Source organism: Hippopotamus amphibius, chromosome 8 (genome assembly GCF_030028045.1).
Source record: "Hippopotamus amphibius kiboko isolate mHipAmp2 chromosome 8, mHipAmp2.hap2, whole genome shotgun sequence".
NCBI classification, from domain to species: domain Eukaryota; kingdom Metazoa; phylum Chordata; class Mammalia; order Artiodactyla; family Hippopotamidae; genus Hippopotamus; species Hippopotamus amphibius.
Window position 1 is genome coordinate 81,083,308 of NC_080193.1, and position 17,569 is coordinate 81,100,876.

The 17,569-nt window shown below is 38.2% G+C and overlaps 1 protein-coding gene across 2 annotated transcripts in view; it reads left to right on the plus strand.

The window, feature by feature from the left end:
* The window catches only part of IRS1 (insulin receptor substrate 1), a 60,825-nt gene that overhangs the window by 9,834 nt on the left and 33,422 nt on the right, over window positions 1–17,569 (plus strand). The window contains exon 2 of one of the 2 annotated variants that reach the window (XM_057744578.1): window positions 4,087–8,863. The exons of the other annotated variant lie outside the window; for it this stretch is intronic. The gene's annotated coding sequence lies outside the window, so the exon portion shown is untranslated. Of the gene's footprint in view, window positions 1–4,086; window positions 8,864–17,569 lie in introns of those variants that run through there. 2 annotated transcript variants of the gene reach the window in all.

Below are 17,569 nucleotides of genomic sequence, written 5' to 3' on the forward strand. Positions count from 1 at the left end.
TTTCTCTGTAGGGATATTTTGGAGAAAATGACTGATACTCTTTAATGGGTCATTTGTAATGAGGATTCTTTCTGAAGAAGCTACTGTTGGAGTTGTAATGAAGTATATTAGAATATCCTGTTCTGTCCTGTCCTAACTTCTGAATCACTCTTTATGGTGTGATTCAAGACTGATTTTTAACCTTTCTTTTTGGAGGGGGCATTTTTAGGCTTTAACAGACCTTAAGACAAACCTTACTAACAATACCAGTCTAAATTTTTGGAACCTTCCCTATGCTGAATTTGGCTCCTCCCACTCCTCCCTTTTTAAAAATAAAATTTGTGTAAGATTGTAACTCATCTGCTGGTTCCTTCACCCTAAGGTCAGCTGCTGGAAGCATCCCTCCCCACCTGACAGTATAGGTCAGGCTTTAATCAATCCATGTCTAAGACATTATTCTGTTTATTCTGTTGGAAATCACCCCTTCTTGTGTTGGTGGTCTGTTTATGGATAATGTTTCTCATTCATTGCATCAGAATCCTTCAGTGAGGTATCCACTTGAGTGAATGGAGAGGAAATCTGAGAGGCCAATTGGGAACTATAGGAAGTCATGCACATTTTTTTGTTTAGTTTTATTTTTCCCTGGTAGGTGTGCGAAAAAGCTCAAAACTTCTCTTGCTGGCAAAAATCAGTGTTGTCCAGCTTTTTGTGCTTCAGGATATTTGATTGGTCGTTTGAGCTGTACAATGCTTTGCTGACCCAGTGTAATCCTGCTTGTCCAGCTGCCAATGTATTCAGAAGTTCCTACCCTTTGGGCACCTCCATGTGGATTTCATAAATCATTAGAATAGTCTATTCACTCTTTCATTCAAAACTTCATTGACCTGAGGCTTTTCCAATCCTTCTGCTATAATCAGATATACTTCTTTGCTGTATGTTATATAAATGGTTCTTTTTATTTTGGTGGGTTGGTAGTTTTAGTATAATGGAACACTTCACAATTTTAAGGTTTTGTTTTGCTTTGTTTTAAAGAAAACCATTTCCTCAATTATTTCCTCATGTTACAGAGTTACTGGAAATTATATTCAAGGAAAAAAGCTTCTTGTGGGTTAGTTTGAAGTCAGTTTCACACTAAAGATTCTGTAACTTTTTTTCATACTAATATTTTTCTTGTATTTAAAATAAAATAATAGATACTCTACCACATTTATAATTTTGTAATTGACTTATTATTTCATTACCTTGTGAGTCTATAGCTATGTGGCAAACTTTAAAAGTTCTTTTAAAAATGTTATTGAAACAGGCTCAGAAGTTGTAATCGCATTGAATTTTAACTAAACAATTACATTTTAATATTGGTATGGTATAATAGTACACTCATTTCAAACTATCGTGAAACGTTGCAAAAAAAGTTGTTGTAAAGCTTTTTAAAATGATAGACTAGTAAATACCATCTTTTTGGTTCTATTCGTATCTTCCAGTATAGAAATAGTAGTATTTTCTCCCATTCTTAATTTACAGGAATAGGGGGAAGATAGATCAGATAAGTATAAGGTACTGTCACCTATAGGAAGAGGTGACATTTTAATAATCTTGCTTTCCATTTTAATAATCTTGCTGCAGGCTCTACTATAATCTATCTGTTAAAACAAATTTGGTTGGATAAACGTTATTTGTGCTTCTTCAATGAGTCAGTGATCTTTGACTAATAGAGCTTTTAAAACTGATGTGTTTAAGTTGAAAAGGTTGCTTTTCTTTTTCAGCCCCCTTTCTGCATTTTCGTGAATGATGGAGGTGGAATTAAACACGTGGGTCGGACTACAATTTTAGTTTTATTTATCTGTGAGCAGAGGAGATTTTTGTGGTTTTATTACCTACCTTGAACATTTTATTGAGTAAGCTGAGTTGCATCCATTGGCAGCCCACGTTTTTGCTGTTGCTGTTGTTTTCCACTCTGTGTCCCACTGTCCACCATCCCCCCGGCCTTGTTGGCGCCAAACTCACACACACTGGTTGCTAATTGGTCAGAGTGAAGAAGATGCCCGTATAACCCAGGTTGTAGGCAGGAAAAAAAGATGTTGATAAACTCCCCCCCTTTTTTTTCTGTTGACCAAAAAATTCTTCAATATGAGTTCTCTGATCCTCCCTGACATATTTAGGTCATGTTACCGAACAGTATCAGTTTATCTTGGGAAATTGGTAGTTGTGTTATGTTTGTTGAAATGATCAAAGAGGCATTCCTTTGGTTGTTGTTTTCCTTCAAATATATTGAGTGTGGTAAACAGGTTATATTTTGCACAGAAAGTCATGATTCTTACTTTTACGAAGGTTATGATTTAAATGACAGGCAACATTAAAAAAAAGACATTTACTAAAAATAGAGCAGTTGAAGGGCTCTGAAATACTCAGTAATTACTATATATTTAACTACTATTCAATATTCTCCAATGATGATTTCCCTGTTCTTTTAAAAGTTATTAAAAGGGCTCTATGGGATAAGAGAAATAATCATACTTAGTTTTGAATTTTAGGGATTGTGGGAATAATCAGAAGAATTTTCCACCTCCAGTAAGTAATGGAGGCCACCCACCTCCCAACCCCAATATAGATGATATGCCTTTGGCCAGACAGGCCCTAAACTGTGATTCCCCTCCCCGACTTTGCCTCAAGAAACATCAATGAACACCTGTTGCATTCCAAATAGCACATATTTTGTTAAGAATATGGGGATGGAGACATGGAAATGGAGACAAAAATGGGAGCGAGGGGGATTCATCCAAGTAATTAGCAAGTTTCTTATGGCACAACTTACTTGGGGGGAAAATCGAGATTCAGAAGGTGCAGTCCATGAAAATCTGCATTTTTCCTATACTTATAGGGCTAAAGTGCCCATCTACCTTAAAGTTTTGTAGCCATCTAACCGTGGCTTCCTGCCTCACCATGAACACAAGCATATTTAAATAGTTTATAAGGCTACTGAAACTCTCCCTTGAAAGAATGGTCCATCGGTGGCTGTTCCGCTAGCAAATGTAATATTTGCAAGAAGCAAGAGGGAGATATATTTGGTCTAAGTGAAGCAGCCAGGAGAGGGGTCCAAGTGTTAAATGAGCAGGAGTTTGGTGAGTACTTGTCATGGGTTTGTCAGTGTTAGGAAACATGGAATGAAGATGAGGGCTACAAAAAGAAATTGTAAAATTTTTTCTTTTGGTCGTTGAAGCTCTATTATTCAAGGACTTTTCCCCCCACTTTGGGTGGGTGGTTTTTATTTTTAGTAGTGAAAACCTCTAACCCTCTGACCTCTGGTTCCTGTGCTTGCTTCTGGTGGGAAGTATAATCTCCTTTGAGATTTTGTCATTTCTCTTTAAGTTCTCTCCCCCTCTCTCTCTCTCTCTGTTTTGATGGTGTGCAGTCATACTTGTTTTTAAGCTTATAGTAGTTTTTTCCAGAAACGTTAAAAAGCATTTTTTTAAAGACCACCAAATTTTATGATAGTTTGCTGTATCTATTCACATATTTTTTTCTTTAGTATTTTGGTATAGGCAATGCATGCATGTGCTGTAAGTTGCAAGCGGTTTAAACAATTTTTTTAAGGTATAGAGTGAAAATTAAGGCTTCCTCCCACTCCTGTTCCGCAGCTTCTCTTCTCGGAGGCCACCACCAACGCTGGTTTTTTGTTTATCTTTCCAGAGATGAGCTGCTCATAAATTTTGAAGCTTAGTAATAGAAAGTTGGTTGAATGCCCAGCAGCTCAGAGCCTTCCATGGAAGAACACACTCAGACCCATATTTCTGCACGAAAGAAACACAGTAGACAATATACCTCTTACAATAGACTCACTGCAAAAAAAAAAAAAAAAAAAAAAAAAAATAGACACACTGCTTTGTTTTTGTTAAAGGGAAAAAGAAAAGTACTCTCTATTTTCCATGCCTCTTTTGAATCCTCAGGTTAAAAGAAGTACATGACCCAGGAAGGAGGAAAAGCATTAGTTAAGAAATGGCCTTCTTTTCTAACTTTAAAGCGTTTGTGCTAATTGACGGAGAAGGTGAAGGTGTCTAAATTTTCAGGTACTATCATTTTTAATCTTTATTATTTTCTTTACTTCCCCAGTTCACTTTCATGGTCGCACTCAAGCATTCGGCACCCAACCTCCTTACTCCCTCCAAGACTGAATGAATAACTAGTTCTTAATATAGTGTAGTAGGATTAAGTATAAAGGTTAAAGATCTTTGTGAAGACTCTCTGGACACCAAGGTCTCATAGTTCTGAGAGTTCAAAAGAATGCCTCTTGCTGGATGAGTGACTGCTGGGGTTTGTAGTACCAGAGACTGTTGTCTATATTTTTAATGCCATTGGTGGTTGGTGAAAATATTCATGCTATTTTCCTAGACTAGAGAGTTAAACTTTCTAACAGTCCTCAGGTGGCTCACAAAGGACTGGAAAGGAAATGTGGTCCTGGAAAGGCACCCAGAGCCCGAGGACGTGAGGCATCTTGAACGACTCTCCCTCTGACTCTTCACCAAAGCTGCCCTCTCCCCACGGACACAGGAAGCTGGACCAGATGAGGACTTCAACTTGAGTGGAAAGCAATGACCAAAATGGACTCAAAGACTTTTAAATGGGTTGAAAGAGGTTTTCCCACCTGAGCACAAGTCCAGATCTTGATAATGCAGAGTTGCTAACGATTGGAGAGCAAACCCAAAGGGTTGCCAACATCCTACTCAAAGCCAAGGCAGGACGTTTAACTCTTTGCCCCAGATCTTCTACCAGGAAGTATTTACTTTTTTCTTTTACCAGACTCCCCAAGGCCTTAAATAGTCCTGAGGTTACAGAACAAAACAAAGTGGGGCAGCTGTATAAAATATGTCATGGTGGGGGAGGGGAGGGAGATCCCTAAAGTGTTTTGGGGGGCTGGCCAAGTAGGGGTATTTATAGCCTACTCTTGGCAGCTCCCACCTACCCCCCCAACTCCTGCCTTGATCACTGTTTTTGCCCCTCTTCCCAATTCCAGTGCACGCTTTAAACCACAGCTAAACAATAATTTTTTTTCAAAGTTAGTCCCGTCCCTCTGGTTAGATTAAGGAATATAAATATTACATTTTTTAAAAAGAATGGGTAGTTACTTAATTTCTGAAAATATTTTACATCTGGTAGTCGGGTATGGATGTCATTGGGATTATAATTAAAGCTTTCCCTTTTGCCTAAACTCTGTGTGTGTGTGTGTGTGTGTGTGTGTGTGTGTGTGTGTGGAGGTGGGGCGGAGCTTTAGGGTGTGGAAAGTACAGTCCAGTAAAAAGGGTTCTATTCCTAAAACTAGGTCTTTAAAGATATCTTGCATCCTGAGCCTTGGTCCCTTGAAAGCCCCTGCAAAGGACGACCTTCAGAAAGTGTGCGGGCTTGTTTTTTCTGGGGCCTTTGAACCAGGTGAGGAATGTGTCTCAAGACGGAAAAATGAATGGCTGGTGCTTTTAGCCTCCAGCTTGAAACTCTCTGGAGGAATGTTATTGTGCCTTCAGAGCCTGCTTCCCACCACGCTGGGCTCTTGGAAAGCATCTTTGTAGGATCAAGTACTCAACAAAAACCCATGCCACTCAATTCGATCTAATTCATCAGCTAGTTTTAGGTGGATTTTAAATGAATCTCTTCGCTAAGAAGAGAGCCCCCTTCTGTGGCTCCCTCCCCACCCCAACTGAGATGATTTATGGTTACTGAGGAGATAAAGAAAATTCAGGCTTTTTTTTGGGTTGGGGAATATTATTTTTTAAAATAGCGGCAGGAGGTATTTAGGGACATAAATAAAGAGTTCTTAGCTCTGATGAGTTCAGAATAGATTGCCACCATCTGTAAAATTGCATTTGCAGTGTAAAGTCAATACATTTATATGATCAAAGAAAACATTTAAAGTATTCGATTTGCTGCGTTCTAGTGTACCTAGCACCTGGTCTCTTTCCTTGCTTTCAGAAAGTTTACCTGTTTCTGAGAGATGCTGGAAACCCCTAACCTGGCTCTGATTACTGGTTTAATGCTACTCTTTCCTACTAAAAATTGTAAACTATTTGAGAGTAGTCTCACTAAGTGTTTCATGACTCCAATATCTGTGGAAGTGCTCACTTACCGAATTATAAATTTATCAACAAACAGTTCAGTAGAGAATCGTTGAGCCAAGGGAGAGGACAGCTTTAGAAAAATCCCAAACAAAAACAAAACTGTGGCTATATTTTGAGTACCTAAAGCCATTTCATTTGCCAAATATTTAAAAAATCAAATTCAGATTTAACAATATATTAAAAAATAGTCAAACAAAATTACAGGAGTCTTTGCAATCTGATATGACCGGATATGAAAACTTGGGGAAAATTAATTACAGCTGCCTCATTTCTGTGTCTGAAATCCTTGGATCCTTCCTCTGTTCCCCCAAACCGTTCTTTTAAAGATTGACAGAAACTTTGCTTTGTTTTGACAAGATTTATTTCTCTGCTTCCAACAGTAGTTCATCAACTTTTATTCTACTAATAGAGTTCTTCTGATGTTAATTGTAGTCTACGGATCTAGGTCAGAGCATAGCATTTTCACTGAGGTTTAAAGATATCAAAAGCAATGAGAAAAGTATTTGAAAAATAATTATTGTATCATAGTTACCTCCTTTTTTAAAAAAGAGGCCAGTTATTAAGTATGTGGTTCATAGAATACCCTTCTAATTTGTCCCTGTGCTCATTCTTTTTCTTCCTCTCGAGTATATTGTTGCTAATTAGCCCTTCTACTAAAATACAGGTAAAAAGTCTGGGAAAAGGAATTAAACTTAAATGAGTCCATTTTGCCAGTGTGATACTTCTTATTACTCTACTAAAAAGTTACCTTGGTCTGGGCAGTTGATCCTAACAGCCAAGATATGAGACTTTTCCCCTGCCTTCTGTTTCTGCACTTGATTTGAGGCTGGGCTAGTTTGATGGCCAAAGAAGTAAAGTGTGTGTTCTCAACTAGCTTATCAGCTATTATAGCAATTCTTTTTAAACACTGCTTGAAATTTTAAGTATTACGCTAGCACTTAGCATCCAAGCAATTTTACATGTAGCAAAACATTTGTCGCCCTTTAATATAAAACCCCACAAGTCCCCAGGACCTGTAACATAAACGTGTCCTATTTTATTTTAAATAGGACTTCAGTTTTCTTGGTCCTGCACAGTCACGTTGGCATTCATGCTGTTTTCTAAAGCTTAAAAGTGTTTCCAACGGGTAAGCGTCTGGTATTGAGCTAGGCTATTTTTCTCTCTGCCAGGGTGGTTGCCTGGGTTTACATGCTTAGTGCAATGGGTCTGGCATTTGGTTGACACTATTTGTTGTAGATACTGAATGAATGAATGTGGGACCATATGTTTTTAAACCACAGTATGGGAAAGGTGCCAACACCTCATTTATCTGGAGAGCAGAATCATATTCTATTCATGAGGACAGAGAGTTTTTCTTAGCTACCTTACCACAGTCTGACACTTGGTGGGTACTTCTTGTCTTAAACGTTTCCATTCATTCCATAATTAAACTCTTGTAATTACTGAGCCTGGAAATTTGAAGAAATCATAACCAGTCTTAAAGATAGTTGTGGGGACTCGCCAAAGACTCAAATGTTAGTAGACCAGAATGTTCTGGTTAATTAATGCAACAAGGAGTTAGTGAGATACTACTGAGTGTCAGGCATATCCCTAAGTTCTTGAGGTTACAGCTGTAAAGGAAACAGATGAAAATTCAGGCCCTCATAGAGCTTTTTTTTCTTGAGGACTGGTTGAAGGAGAGGCTAGAAAGGATTAGCCTCCTTGGGAAACAAATAAGACCCATGAGAGAAGGAACAGGGACTGCTGACCCTTTTTATGGACTTGAGGGGTTGACATTGGTTTGTTCATGTACTTTTACTTTAAAACTCATCACATCCTTTTGCCTGGATCTAAGAACATCATTTGTACTCCTTGTGGCTTTTCAGTCATGATTAAAGTTACCTTGTGACTCATAAATGAAGCAAAGTCAGATTTCTCTGATGTCATAGGGCAGGATTTGAAATAGAAGGAAATAAGCCTTGAAACTGGTGTGTGTCTGCTTGAGAGAAGATTGTCTTACATGAAAGGCAAGATCTGGAACAGATGACACCTAGGGATAGGGTGTGAGGGGTGTGTGATATCTCCAGGAGGCCCCGGAAACAACTGGGACTGCCTACAGGTGTGGCCACCATTGTGTGCTGGGTCACGTGTGTGTGTTGATGTCATGAACCACAGTTTATGTTGTGGTTTTGGATGGTAGTAGTTTTCACTGTATATTAAGAGGTTTCTTTTGAAGACTATTATGTAAAACTGGTAATGTGTCATATCAATTCTGAAGTTTCATTTGAAAATTCTGTTGGAAAATTATTTAATATGTTTACATCTACTCCTTGTACAAAATGTTTGGGAGGAAAGACCAATATCTTGAAACTACTCTTTGAAAAATGTTTTTATTTTGATATTACTGTGTAATTTACTAATAGGAATCTTCAGGTATGTTCCTGTTACATCCATACATCATAAGCTTAAATCCCACCATTTTAAGGTAACTTTTCTTGTGATCACCAGCTTTTATGGTGAGGAAATGTGAGATTATTTCCCTCATTCTGATTTCAGTAGTGGTGACAAGTGATGACCCCTGGTCCTTTTTTTTTTTTTAAGTGAATATATGTTATATTTTATTAGGAGATTTAAATTTATATAGTAAAAAAAAAACTTCTATAAGGTACAATAATATTCTAAAAACAAATTAAAAATAAAACACAATGAATACATTTAAATGTGCAGAAGATAAAACAAGAAATCATAACAACATTGGTACTGTTATTAATCAGTTTGCTAAAAGAGGAAATAAGACTGGAAATGAATTTGAATAGAAATTCTTAGAAGAAAATAGCCATAAACATAAAATATTACATAAATGATTAGATGATGCTCATACAACTAAGTATGACTTTCTTGGTTTCAAATATAATATATATCAATATTTAATTGTTAAAATTTTGTTGTAGAGCCAGTTGTCTCTGAAAGAAATTTTTCATCCAACTTCTCTATAAAAAATCAATGATTATGTCAAATACAATTTGCATTTTGGGGTTCTTTAAAGTGACTGAGAAATTTAAAGGTGTTTGAAAACCATTTAGAGAGGAGAATACATGAATATTTTTATAATTGCCTAAACTTGTTTTGTCGCTCATTTTTAACTCAGTATTTTTTTAAGCATTTCCTTACTTTCTGTTACTATAAGATACTCCATGATTATCTTATTGATTTCATACCTCAGTCCTGGAATCATCCATTCCTCCAAGGAGCCATGATTCCTTTCATTGGAGAATTGTATTAAAAACCAAGATCTTGGCACTAGATGTGTTTGTTCCTATTGGGATGTGATTTCTTTTTTGCCCTCTCAAGTGTCAGAGCAAGGAAATATATGTGTGTATACTAACTCATACACACACACACACATCTCTAACAATTTCTGCCTGTAACCATCTGTAACTATACAAAGCTAAGCATGGGTTCATACTAATGTATGCGCTCTAATCAGTGTCCACATGGATTATTCTAGCCTCCTGCCCTTGCTTATCTGCACCTCCCACCCTAACAGTGAGAAACCTGGCAGTCACCATCCTTCATCCATTTACTTACTTGTTCAATTCCTCTACATGTGTGTACACAGCAGTGTCAGAATTGTCAACCCATGCCCTATAGGAAATGATTTTATCAACTAGAGTGCAGTTTCTTTTGCCTCTAGTTTTATAGATTTGCCTCATTTCCAGAGTTACTTCGGTCAGCACCTTATATCTCCACCTGCTTCAGTGAGGTTGCTTCATGCATTTGTAATATACCTGGATGCTTCAGTCACATTCCACATTTTACCTGTAATCACTGACCTCTCAAATTTTTGAAAAAAATTTTACGTACACTTAAGGTTTACTCTTTTCACTATAAAGTTCTAAGTTTTGACACATGCTTAATGTCTTGTGTTTACAACTACAGTATCATGCAGAATAGTTTCATGACCCTAAAAATTACCTTGTGCTTTCCTCTTTAAGCCTCCTCCCTCTACCCAGCTTCTGGGGATAAATCACTAATTTGTTTGTCATCTCTGTAGTTTTGCCTTTTCCAGACTGTTATGTAATGGAAATTCCACAGTGTGTACATTTATCAGACTGGCTTCTTTTACTTAGCGGCGTGCTCTGAAAATTCATCCATGTCCTTTTTTACGGCTTGACAATTCATTTCTTTTTATTGCAGAATAATATTCCGTTGTGTGGGTGTACTGCAGCTTGTTTATCCAGCCCACTGACCTTTTATGGGATGGTTTCCTACATGTGTTTGAAGACCTTTGTGAAATCAGCTCTCAGTTTTCCCTTTATATTAACCATTATTAGGTTTTAGTCATCATTCTGATATCTCAAACCTTCAGTCATTTTTGTGGTTCTTTCCAAAACTTCTAAAGAATTCTGCATCTTTTTCCTGCCCAGAATCAGCCAACATACTTGAGTAGAGTATTTCAGACCAACCCAGGGTACAGTTGGAGATTTGCCTCCAGGTTTCTTCAGTTCTCCCCATTTTAATCTGCTCTGTGTCAGTGTTTGTTCAGTGAGAGCAGAACATTATAGATTTTTGTATGGCTTTGGAGCCACTGTGACCACCAGAGCCTTCTTAAGCTCTCTTCCTTTCAGGTACCTGGCTATTTGAATTCTTTTAAACAGAGTTATAGGAGTCCTTATGCTAGTAGTCTTTTAAAAATATTTTATAATATTGCCTCACTATAGATATTTACAAAATCCCTTTTCTTCTTGTAGTAATTGTTTCCCAGGTCTCAAGGAATCAAGTTAATTCAGTTCATGTAAAGTTGGTCATCATCGATTCTGGACATTCAGTAGGAATCTGGAACTGGCCAGGCACTCCTGCCTGGTCTGGGTTCTGAGTGGTTCACACAAGGCATGGTTCACACGAAGCAGCCACAAGGTTCATCCCTGTCTGGACTTGTAGTCTGGGGACAGTGCTTTCCTTCCTGGACTGCAGAATTGTTCCTGGGCTCATAAAGGGGCCACTCTGTGTGAATCTGTGCTTATCACCTTGGTCTGAAAAGAGGCAACTACTTAGAAATTGGCTAAAAGGGGCTAGAAGAGCATATTTTTAGAGTCCTTCAACACTCAACAAAAATTTTTGAGCATTTACTACATATTTGAGGCGAAATCAACCTTAAGTCTACTCTTCTAGGGTGGCTTCCATTGACCAAGGTAAAACCCCTTCCTACCCACTGGGGTTGGGTGTGCTGTGGGGCAGGTAATCAGAGGAGGGAGTGATAAGAGGGCCATAAAGGCACAGATGCTGTGTTCAAATACCAGGACACAAAAGACAAGTGATCAAATCCCAGGCCGTTTATACCATGTGCCATGGTCCCATTCCACACAGTCCTTTTTTTTTTTTTCTTTTTCTTTCAGAACACAGACATTGATTTTTTTCCTCTCTCTCTGAAATGGTCTCAGCTTGTTGTAATTCTGGCAGCAGAATTCCTGACATACTAGATCATAAAGATTATAGCTAGGCGTCTTTTATACCTGTGCACGTGTGTCTCCATGTATTTTAACCTTGGGTTACGTGTGTAATTTTTCAAACACATTCCCGTATAATCAGTTTTGTTGTCTGTACTTGTTGACTATGAAAAGCCTCTGAAAAAGTTGTTTAAGACTCAGGACCCAGGGGTTTCTTTAAACACATCCTTTTCACCAAAATAAATCTCTGAATGAAAGCTATTTTTAAAACTGTTTAAAAATTAACTGACCTGAAATAAATCTTGTGTTCTTTTGCGAACCATATATTAAAAATAGGGATCTATATCTGCTAATGGCTTTCGTTTCAAAATTTCCAGAAATATCCAAATAGAGTTCCACAGGTCATTGACTAGGGACATTCATGGCATCCTGCATAGAATTGCTGGGGCTGCTGGATTTTGCACGTTCTCAATTGCCACCAAAGTCTAAAAGGAATTGGTGTGACTGGACTATATTTGCATTTAGTGTGTTAGCAAGCCTCTAGGGTACATATGCTGGGCTATTTATGAAACAACTTCAGCTGACAGCTGAGGATCAGAAGATGCTATTTTGGGACATGTCCTAAATGTGAGGTTCTGTGGTGAAAAAAAAAATTTAGTGTCCTACAGATAAGAATACTTAAAACAGGAAGCAATGGTAATTTATTGCATCCTGTATAAGTATCCTTATCAGTCTGATAAGCCTTTGGTTTCAGTTCTGCTTTCCTGATTTCTTTTCTTGTAATCAGCTTCTCTAAGAGGATTAAAAAGAAGGGGGGCTGGGAGGTTCAGGGGTGGGGGGTGTAATTTACCAGCATCATTTTTTTCCTGTCTTGATAAGATTCTTTCATTTCCTACCACTCTATAGTGTTTACTCTGCTAAGAGAAGAACAGTGTACTACTGTTCCCTCCTTCCACTGGCTCCTCTACCGTGTGTGTGTGTGTGTGTGTGTGTGTGTGTGTGTGTGTGTGTATGTGTGTGTAGGATTGATTCTGTGTATATTGTAATGCAAGGCTAGGTTGCCTACCCTACATGGAAAGTTGAATGTTATGATAGAACCAGCATGGGCAGGAAAAGAGGAGATGTGAATTTCATTCCTGATTCGGCCACTTCCTAGGATCCAACTTCTTTGACCTAATGTATGTAGTGATATTTCCCCAATCTATCTTGCAGTTTTGTTTGGATCAAGTTAAAGTGCAGTTGTAAACCTTTCGAGCCTAGGGTTTGCAGTGGTTTGAGTTTAAATCGCACCACTCCCCTTTCGCCCTTAGAACACAAGGGTACTTTTGGTTTATGTTCCTTACTTAAAATACTTTTCAAATTCAGTCAGCTTCCTAGATGTCTTGGCTGGATGAGTGTATCATGATTGAGTGCCTGAAAAGATGCATTGATTCTGACTCTAGCTTAGATATTTGTTTCATGAAGCATGAGTGTGTCGTACAGTGAAATTCTAGGAAACTGGGTTGCGTTTATTAGCTTGGCATAGAAGAAACAAAGTTCTACACGTGGGCTAAATTATTTTATAAGCTGAAAGTATAAATCAGGATTAAAGACTGAAATATATTTATTAAATTTTAAAAGGAGGTATATACATGCATTTTATAGTTCCTGTGGATTTAATTATATACTAAATATGGAAACTAAAAGTATTACTGGGTGGTAATGAGTGTTTTCTTCCACCAGATTCTTGTTGATAAACATCTCTGCTCTGGAGTCTCAGTACCCTTTGCCAGAGAGGCCTGGTGTTCCTTGCTGTGCTGGGCAGGAGGGTCACCATCTTGAAGCGAAGGGAAAAGGAAAGCATGGCTCACCTAGTTAGTGAAGGAACTAGATTAACTCTTCAAGGTTGGTCCTAGAATCTCAATGGTGCAATGTACTCGTCCTAAAGAAAGGAAGCTTTGGAGAATGAAAGGTAGCTGAAAGAGTGCTGCTTTACTCTTGCTATGATTAAATGACTTTGGTAGTGTTGGCTGTGTTGTGAATTTGAAAGTTACCCCCCCCCCTTTTTTCCCCCCCTTACAGGGGAGAGTATTTAGGTGTGAGCTCATTCTTGGTCCTGACTTGCATTTGTCAAGGTCACGGTCAAATCCATCACCTCTGGGTTTTGGGGAAGGATAATGATGGTAGGGTACACATGGCTGTAGAGGAATTTAGAGCAGGGTGCCCTTTCCTATGTTCAAGTGCATTGCATTAGTTAGCTATCCAGAACAATAATTTCAGGGGCTCACTAGGCACATGTGTATTCCAAAATTCAGAGCATTCGGCTCCATTGGTCAGGGAAAAAGGAAATAGAGAAAAAATGAGAACAAGAGGTAAGTTGGAGGAGATGTAAAATTGTGTGACAGTTTTGGAGCTAGTCATTGACCACAGTTAGTTAATGATTTATAATTACCCAGGGGTCAGGAGTTAGAATTTTATTTATTTTGCTATTTTCTTTTCCATGTAGAGTAGATTATGTAAACCATTGTATGAGTCTCCTGAATTTATTAAGAAAAATGCTCGGGCTGGAAGTGTCCTTAAAGATGATGAAGCTGAAAACATTCATTTTATAGATAAATAAGCTCAGGCCCAGAGAAGTTGAGCAACTTGCTCAAGATGACACAGCTGTTTTGTGGTAGCATCGGTCAAGAACTCCAATGTTTCACCTCTGGCCTGATGCTTTTCTCCATGGTATACTGCATACAGATGTGCCTGTGTATAATGCTTTATCTATTTTAATTTACACACATATAAAATATGTTACACATGTGTTACATATTCACCTTTATATGTGGGCTCTGTGTGTGTGTGTGTGTGTGTTACAGATTTAATCATTCATTTGTTCCTCACATAGTTTTAATGCCAGACACTGTTTTGGGTGCTGGGAGTATAGGTGGGGAACAAGATTTAGTTTCTGCCTTCATGGAGTTTATATTCTAGTGGGTAAACAGACCATAAGACAAACAAAGCTATTTCCAATATAGTAAGTACTCTTAGGAAAAAACCAAGCAGAGTAGAGGAGTGGTGGGCAAAATGTATAATCATGACTTTATCAAAGAAGCTACATGGACCACACTCAAATTTAGTTTTAATTTATTATTTTTGAGGTTTGGAAAAATTCTAGGGCAGGAAGCAAATTTTCAAAGATATATTGGGAAAAAATAGTAACTTATGAGAATATTTAAAGGTTTTAAGAGATTACTTGTTAAATGAAGTTTCTTCTTTTATATGTAGTGTTTGATTATTAGCCCTGCTCGAAAATAATTTATGAACACTGGTTATTAACTGCCTGTATCTATGACTTAGTTGACCCTAACCATAAAGTTTTAAAAATGCATTTATGACTACTAGGACTTTATTAGTTTACTTTTTTCAACCTCCTACTTCCTTTCTGGGAGAGGAGTATATTTCCTAGTGCCTGTGCTTCTCATGTAGGAGAATGGTGAAAACTGCGATGCTGTATTTTACACAACTTGAAACGGCATATTTTATGATAGTAAGGCAATCAATGGATGGTATGTCTTAACTAAGATAAACGTGTATTTGTTATGTGTGACCCGAGTTCATTCAGAAAAGTTGCAAGACTACTCCATTAGCTTATGACTTTTTTAATGCATCTGTTTTCCTGGAGTCATAGATGCAGAGTGTTCTAGAGATAATCACCAGAGGAATCCCTCCCTATTATATCCCCTTTTCCCACTAAAATGATCAATTATTAAACACTTTGATGTTATCATGATGGGTTGATAAGTTGCTTTTCAAATGGAAGTGAAGTCTCTAGCTGCCTGGAAAACTCTTAGGGAGCCTAAAATGACATGTCCTGCATGTCTAGGTCTTCCATTCCTGGACTGGTTGGCTTGATGTCCAAGCCTAAAGGTGGCTCTGTGGTTCCACCGGGTGCTGGAGGCCTGCAGTGCTTTGGTCTATGTTTGAACTTTCTGAAGACACCCTGGGCAGTCTTGACTGAGTTTCCTTTTCCTTGTCAGTCACTGATCATGTGAACTTGGACGGTCCTGATTTTAATGCCCGTGTTCTGCATTGCCAGTGTCCATCTGTGGCTGGGCAAGGGCTGGTGTCCTTAGCTGTCTTCATTGTTTGCTCATAAGTCTTTTCTGACTCTGCACAGTTGATTGCAATCTTTGGCATGTCTTCAATGCTTTAAGAGCATTCTTGTGGTCATAGAGCAATTTGACAATGGTGGTAGCATTGGATTAGGAGAATTCTAGTACTAGTTTTTAGATTCTGATAGTCTCTTCAGTTGCATAAACAGTATTGAAATATATTGAATAGAGTTACGTAAAATACATAGAATGTGAGTGGTCCCGTTTTGCAAACAAGTGTTGTAATGCTGTTGGAGAATGGGTCACAGAAGGTACCATCTATCCTGCCTTAGTCAGCTCTGATGACTTTCAAGAAGAACCAAGATCTTAGTGAACTTCTGAGGGCATCCAAATTGGTAATAGCCAAATAACAAGGTCCTACTGTATAGCACAGGGAACTGTATTCAATATCCTGTGATAAACCATAATGGAAAAGAATATTAAAAAAAAAAAAAAAGAATGTCTATGTGTTTGTAACTGAGTCACTTTGCTGTAGCAGGTATTGGTACAACATTGTAAATCAACTATACTTAAATAAAAAAATAAATTTAAAAAAATTTAAAAAGAAAAAATAAATTAAAAAAACAAGTTGGTCATAGCCAGAGCTTAGTTGCAAATGGATTTTAAGGTCAGCAAATACAGAGGAGTGCTCAAGGCAGTTTTGCCAATCAACTCTTGGTGTATTATGTAGTACACAAACGCTTATGCCTTTGATTAGCCTTTTGGCTGTGGTTTGGTTTGTTTTCATCTTATCAATGATTATTTGCTTATTTTCATTATTATTTCATAAAATGTACCTGTATCAGTGCAACAAATATATGGCCAATTACTTGTTGAGTCCCTACTCTGTGCTCAGATATGTTTTTGGAAAATGGAGATCCTCTAGTGAATCAGGCAGAGTGGTAGGTTTTTATCCTCATGGAATATATATGATTGCAGTGGAAGAGACAAAACAAGCAAACAAAAGTAATATAATTTAAGAGAGTAAGCATCACAGAGAATGTTAAGTAGTGTAAAGTGATAGAGATGAAGGGGTAGCCTGAGCTGTTTTTGATAAGGACAGTCAGAAAAGGAGGAAGTATTTGAGCAAACACCCGAATAAGGTGAAGGAGAAAGTCCTGTAAACTGTGTGCTGGTGAAGACTGTTCTCAGGAGGAGCAGCAGCAGATGGAGTCCTACAATGGGAACAATTCCAGCATGTTCCGATGCATCCGGAGCAGCAGAGGGGGCGGGAGATGCAACCGGGAATAGTAGGTTAGGGCCAGGTCCTGGAGGGCTTGATAGACTGTGGGTGAGTCATTTGGATTCATTCTAAGTGTGATGGGAAGCCCATTAAGAAGGTTATTATACATGCCAGGACCACCCAACATGCCTACCAAGTTTCCTGTTGGAGAGACATGGAGTTCTTCTGTGTGGAGTTCTTCTTTTGATTGAGCCAATCAGCTGGGACCTCTTAGACATGAACTAAAGCCACCTGTGACCTAGATTTTCCTAGATTGGTTCCCGGCATCACCCCAGGGTGCATTCAGGAGATTTCCTCTTTAGTCTTGCTACTCAGGCCCCTGGGATGCTCATTGGCCAAATTAGGCCCTTTGAATATTGTTACTGCAGTCTGGTCCTAGTTCCAGGCCTGTCTGGATGCTTGGCCACCTACCTGGTGATTATTGACACTTTCCTTGCAAGACGCTCCTACTTTGGTTTCTTTAAAGCCAGATCCCAATTCTTCTATAAAGAAGGGCAAAGAAGGCCCTTCCTTCTGGGGTAGAAACCTTGATTTAAGCCTCCAACAAGCATACTAACTAATAATTTAACCCAGTTTTTATATATCTTGATTCGGTCATTTTTGTTTTGGAATCCATATCACCTAACATGACCTGTTCACATATTGGCCCTATTAGTACTTGCACTTATTTCAGCACTCTTTTTATCTTAAGTGGTTTTT